We start from the raw sequence: 6960 nt of genomic DNA on the forward strand, positions 1-6960 counted from the left end.
GCATACTTAGAAACATTTAGAAAGACAGTCTATGAACTGTATTAAGTTCATATTTGGTCAAGTATTTACATAACAAAAACTATAACCTTAGCTACAAATTATCAATCATTCAGGCCCTGATTATAAAAATCACAAAACTGACAAGTTTGAGATCAAAATGTTCAAAATTACAGATAAAAACACAATATCACTAGTACTAACACTTACATAGGGAACATTTAACATCTGGATATTCATCCTAAAAAGTCAAAATCTCTTAACACCAAATGTTACCTTATAATAAAGAAAAATATTAATTTAAAATCCCCCCACCAGCAGCCAAGTCATTAAGACTGCTGAAGAAGAGAATTTGACTTGGGTTTGATCCTAGGTGAATGGGATGGCTGCATTGTTGGCTTAAATGGTTTTTCTCAGGCGAAACATGAATACAAGCCAGTTCCCTTTACTAAGTCCTTCATAATCCATGCCTCTTTTTAGGCAGACAACCCTTGTGTGCTTTGCCATATCCAAATTAACTAATGTATAAAATGAAAAAAAAAAAAAAAAAAAAAACTATTTTCAATTTAACATGTTTGTTTAGTTGATTGTGGATTTCATTAATTGGCTAGATGTCTAAATAGACTTTTTAACTGAAACTTGCTTATATTCTTATTATACATAAAGAATATCTTGAAAATGGCAATGTACCAGCCTGTTTACTAAATTAATTTAAAATTAACTCAGTTAAAAATAATAAAAGACAATAAAAATAAATTTCTGTAATTTCCCTGCATGAATACATGTATATATAGAGAAGGAAAATAATGTCAACAGAATGCATTTTTAGTATTAATTTAAATTTAGTAATTTTAATAATTAAACACTAAAATCATTATTAAGTGTTTTTTTTTTTAACTTAAATATTTTATCATACAGAAAAATTAGAGGAAAAAATAATTAAAACTTGATCCAATTTTTAAAAGTTATAGCAAAATAATATAACACCAGATTTCCTTTGAGATTTAATATTCAGATTTATTAAACCAAATTCTTTAAAGTGAATCTAGTTAAAAATATTCTAGCCAAACATTTTCACTAGCATGGACAAAATTTCAAAGCTAATATACATGAGAAATACTTTTTATATATTTATTTAATCTTTGAATCAACAAACATCTATTTCTTTTATCTGCTCTATATATCTTCAACAAGATTAAGAAAATGTAATAACTTAAGATAAACTTTAATGTTTTTTTTGGTATGAAATATACAAGGACAAGAAGGCAGAGAAAAGAACAGCAGATTACTTCCACTCTTTAAATTAAAGATTTTAAAGACAATTTGAACTGTAGTCTTTGTTACTAAACAGGGGAAGGGGGAGGGGAAATTATTAATAACATTAGAATATTTTTTAACATTAAACGCATGATCTACGACTTTCATCTCTCAACTAAAATACAAAGGCTATATTACGACTGCAAATATTTGCGATGACTCAGCAAAATATGGCCTAATAAATAGGCACGTATTTAACAGAAATGTGTTATTATTTTACAAAATGCCTACAGTATTAACAATACACAAACTATATAACACATCAGAAATCTTCTGTAAGACAGACTGATAGTTTATATTCCATCTTCAAGTGACACGTTTTTAACCTAATATAATCTGAAGTATTTGTTTCGCGAAACCATTAATAATATTCTGAATGTTTAAATTACAAAAAAGTTCTTTAATTACGGTTGTCAAAATATTTTACGATTATATAATTGGCTTTGAACTAGTTAAAACACTTCTACTTACCTGGCACAAATAAAAAATATACATCACAGAACGATGTTAAAAATTTTCATAGATTATAATAAAGCATTATCAGCCGTACACGTTGAACCTTCGCGGCCTTTGCTTCTTTAGCGAATTTAAAAGCGTAATATGTAAAAATAAGTGAAATAATCACGACATTAGAGCAGACTGTGACTAATGTGTTATTCCATATACTTATATTAAACAACTAATCGCCTTTTATGATAAATTTGGCGGTACATTTTTTGTACATTATCTATTTAAACTAACCGCCTACTTCGATAAAACTTGCAGTCACAGTTACAAGGGCAAATACTTCCAGTCAAGCGTTTAGTTGTTTAGTTTCTGAACTCAAAAAATGGAGGGGGGGATAAAAAAGAATTAAAAAAGAAACTGAATATTCTGGTCTTTGCAGTTTGAAATAATTTACACACTGCATGTGTTGTTTAAATGCACAAAATACACTTTCAAATTTTGCATTCGTTTGTAATAAACTGAAATAAAACTGTATTTAAATGCCGGAAATAAACAATATGAAATATGTATGGGTATTTATGAATGTGCTAGCAAAAAGCATGTATCTGCCTTTAACAAAATACATAAATATTCATTAAATTATTTATAAATGTACTTGAAATAAAGAAATTATTCATTTATAAACAACTCTGAAGAAATCTAATTATTAAATGTATCTAATTTATAATGATTATAAATGTGCTGTGATTATTACGTGCTGGAGATGGATCGGAGGGTGGTGGAACCAGTGGAACAACCGCAAGTCGACCTTAGCCATTTGAATGACCATTAAAGCCAAGCCATCCAGCAAGTGGTGAGTACTTTTTCAAACTTTTTTTCAGAACGGCCTAGTAGTTGTCAAATAGTTACGCATGAGATACAGTTAACTGCCGACAAACCCTGTAGGCCTAAACCTTATCGCTATGATAAACAGAAAGAGCAAATCATAGAAGTACATATTCAGGAAATGTTAAAGAACCAAATAAAAACGCCCATAAATAGTGAGTACGCGAGTCCAGTCGTACTATGTAAGAAAAAGAACGAGTTTCCTCCTTCGGATAAAAGGGCTTGGAGGTTTGCTATCGATTACAGAAAACTTAATAGAGTTACTAAATTCCCAGTTTACCCTTTGCCGGTTATAGAGGAAATTATTAGAAAGATTAAATCTACAAGATACATGACTACGTTGGACTTAACGTCTGGCTACTATCAAATATCTATGAGACCCGAAGACATACATAAAACCGCGTTTATAACAAAATCGGGCACTTATGCATTTTTACGCATGCCCTTTGGGCTGTGTGGGGCCGCATCAACATTCCAGAGAGCTATGGACATTGTTCTAAAGCCTGTCCTAGGAAAATCGACTTTAATCTATCTAGATGATATAATTATAACGAGTAGTACGTTGGAACAACATATTAAAGATCTAGAAGAAACTTTTAAATTATTAAAAGAGGCCAGTCTTACAATTAACGCCTCAAAATGCAAGTTCGCAACTAAAGAACTTAAATATCTGGGTTATAAAATTTCGCAAAAGGCTATAGAAACTCAAGATTCAAAAATAAAAGCCATCAAGAATTTCCCACCTCCCAACACCGCCAAAAAACTTTCTTCTTTCCTTGGGTTATGTTCTTATTATCGGTCATTCATAAAAGATTTTGCTAATATTGTTGAACACTTGTTAGTAATTAAAAGAAAGAAAAGTAAATTCACGTGGATAGCAGAACCAAATACCGGATTTGAAAGGTTAAAAGAAGCGCTCATCAATGCCTCTGTTTTGAAATTCCCGGAGGGGGATGAAAACCTGGAAATTGCAGCAGATGCTTCGGACTATGCTGTGGGTGCGGTTCTCATGCAAAATGGCCATCCTTTAGCATTTTTTAGTAAAACGTTGAACCCTACACAAAGGAATTATGCAGCTACAGAGAGAGAAACATTAGCCGTATTAATGGCTGTACACAAATTTCGAGTTTATTTCGGCAAAGCGCCAGTAACTGTCTTTTCGTATCATGCGGCTGTTGGTAGACTTTACTAGGGGAAAACCCTAACGCCCAGGTTAATAAGATGGTCTTTAAAACTTCAAGAATATAATCTCATAATTAAATATAAACCGCGTAAGGAAAACAATGTAGCTGACGAACTTTCTCGTATAAAACTGGACGATGAAGGAAATGAACTCAAATGCGCTGTGTTGATTTCAAAAATTTTAGATTCTAGAGAAACAATTATTGCTGAATTGAAAGCTGATCCTGAATTTGGAAGTATCTATGCATATCTGAAAGACCCCGAAAGCTTTGAGCACACAGATATCGATGTGATAAGAAATAGAGCCGAAAACTATGAAATAATAGATAATTTATTATTTTATACGAAAACAACAAACGAAAACCTCGAGTACAAACCAGTCATCCCACCCTCGCTTCGATTAAGCATTTTGAAGGAATTACACGACGCGAAAACAGCGGGTCATTTAGGGGTCAGAAAGACTTTAAAAAGGGTACGCGAGGCGGTATATTTCCCGCAATTATACAAAATAGTAACTGCGTATGTCAGGTCCTGCAATCAATGTCAGTTAATAAATGATATTAATTACAGCCCGGCCGGGTACTTAAATAGCATTCGCGCTACATTTCCGAATGAAATTTTAGGCATCGATCTTCTTGGTCCTTTCCCCCAGAGCGAGTTAAATAAAAATCGTTTTCTTTTAGTAATTGTAGATCTTTTTTCAAAATGGACAAAAATTGTTCCACTTAAACGCGCGTCAGCCAAAACAGTCGCAGATGCATTCTTACACAGATAAATTTTAAAATACGGTGCACCGATAAAAGTCATTAGCGATAACGGTAAACAATTCATTAGTGAAATGTGGACTTGGCATACGCCATATCAAAATGGTTCCGTATAGACAACATAGCAGAAAGAGTTAATAAAAACATTGTAAAAATAATTCGCAGTTACGTTAGCACACATCACAAGCGCTGGGATGGCTACATAAATGAGTTAGCTTATGCTTTAAGAACGGCAAATCACGATACTACGGGAAAAACCCCAGCAGAATTATTTTTAGGACGGAAGTTAATTACATCATTAGATAAATTATTCTTTGTGCAACAAAGAGAGCAAGAATTTAAACAGAAAGATGTCCAAAATTTATTGACCAGGCGGTTAAAAGCTCGGATACGGAAGAAATAGACAAAAGTTATACTATGATAGAAAACGCCGTGAAGCAGATTTTAAAGTTGGAGATAAAGTGTTGAAGCGGAAATTTTCTTTATCAAGTGCCCCAGACAATTTTACTGCAAAGTTAGCTCCAAAATTTGATCGCCCCTATGTAATTCAGGAAATCAAGGAAGTCGTATTGTACCTTAAGAACGAGAGAGGGGAAATCTGTAAAGCAAGTCCCGACCAGGTGAAAAAATATTATAAACAAAATGATTTTGAAATCCTTAAAAGTTTCTTGCAGGACTCAAGCGTAAAAGAAGTGGAAGGTCAAGAAGTAACGTCACCCGCTCCACCACCCAAGAAGCAGAGAAGTGAAGAAAAACCTCGCCCTTCTACAAGTCATGCGACGGTACCGAAAAGAAAAAATGAAAAGGTTCAGACTCCAGCATTTAAGAGATACAAGAAAGCAACGCTGCCGCGTAAAGAAGCTTTGGTAAAGAGAAAAACACCACTTACAACGTATCGCAGTAGAAATTCTGCATCGAGGAGAACGCTTCCAGGGCCAGAGTGTCAGGTGCAAACAAGGCCGCCGTTCCCGAGAACGAAAAGACAGCAGGAGGAACGAAAAGACCACCACCAACAGAAGAAATTCAAACATGATTCCAGACCGGAAGAATCCAAGACCAGCCGTTCAGGGGCAAAACGGAAAAGACAGCAACCCGACGACTACCACTCCAAGAGGCCAGCATGCAGAGGGTGAAAAAGAAAAAGCAACGTGGACGACACTCGAAGGACACTAAGGAGACGACTTACGTCAATGAAACCTATAACGTGGGAGCAGTTCTGCCAGGAGAGGATGTCGGAGTTCCAATCATCGAAAACTCAAAGATAAGTTAAAATCTTCTATAATTTTTTTTTCTTTTGTTCCGAAATGTTATGCGTAAATACGAAGTTCTATGTTTTCACGGAAGTCAATTTGTCTCGGTTGAGACTTAGTTTTGTTTTACTTTATTTAGCTAAGGCAAAAGTATTATTTTCTTTAACTATAAAATCTAAGAGCAAGCAGTTTCTGTTGGTCGAAAAACTAATTCTGTTGTGTTAAAGCCAAAATTTGGCCGAAGATAAAAATAACTTCGTATTCTTGTATTAATAAGAACTTTAGTTTCAGTGCCGCCAGCTTGGCGAACAATGAGTAAAGTAAAAATTTATTTTTCTCTTATTCATTTTATGGTAAATTGTAAAAATCATATGTATTAGAATTTTGTAAATATACGTAAATACTTCAAAGTTATGTAAAAGTAGAATTTAGTCTAGAAGCATAAAATTTTAGATTCTAAAAGTAAATGCTCAAAAGCAATGAATTCAAATTTAAGGATTAAACTGGAGATAAAATCATGCTTTAGAGCGAAAGCCTGCATGTCTAAAGATGAATGAGGGGGAAGTTTGAATGAATGTGTTTTGTAGGGTTCTCCACCTACACTTGAATTTTAAGAATGTTAAAGTAGCTCATCGAGTTGTAGAATGTCGAGTAAGGTGTGTCTATTTGGTCGTTGAATTCTAACAAATCATTGTGGTTAGGGGAAGTGTTGCAATACTGAAACACGAATATTCCCGTTTGACACCACACATGGTGGAGAGCCAGGGTAAAGTTAAATTCATGTTTGAATACTTGAATGAATGTGAATTAAGCAGTAACTAAGGAAAATAAATCGTTTAAAAACAAAAATTTATTCAGTGTCAAGAAAGTGTAAATTATAATGTATTTAGAAAGATACTGATACTTATTCCTTCCAGATGTTGGAAGGAAAAGAACAAGATTGATTGCTGAAGTCCAGGAAAAGTTGCTGTAAGAAGAGAGATTTAATTAAGTATACACAGAAATTTTATTATACCTTTTGTGAGATAAGATTTTTTTTTATGTAAACGAGGCTTTTAAAATTTAGTTCAGAATTGTAGAAACCTTTCAACAGGTCGTTTGTAGGACCTGCTTCCAAG

The 6960-nt window shown here is 33.5% G+C and overlaps 1 protein-coding gene across 1 annotated transcript in view; it reads right to left on the minus strand.

The window, feature by feature from the left end:
- LOC118180050 (metal-response element-binding transcription factor 2-like) overlaps positions 1–2075 on the minus strand; it is a 74916-nt gene extending 72841 nt beyond the window's left edge. Inside the window, exon 1 of the mRNA XM_085820339.1 lies at positions 1786–2075. The gene's annotated coding sequence lies outside the window, so the exon portion shown is untranslated. The remainder of the gene's footprint in view (positions 1–1785) is intronic.
- Positions 2076–6960: the final 4885 nt, after the last annotated feature.

This window comes from Stegodyphus dumicola, chromosome 7, assembly GCF_044657685.1.
Source record: "Stegodyphus dumicola isolate Sdum_Otavi_A_Nest chromosome 7, ASM4465768v1".
NCBI lineage: Eukaryota > Metazoa > Arthropoda > Arachnida > Araneae > Eresidae > Stegodyphus > Stegodyphus dumicola.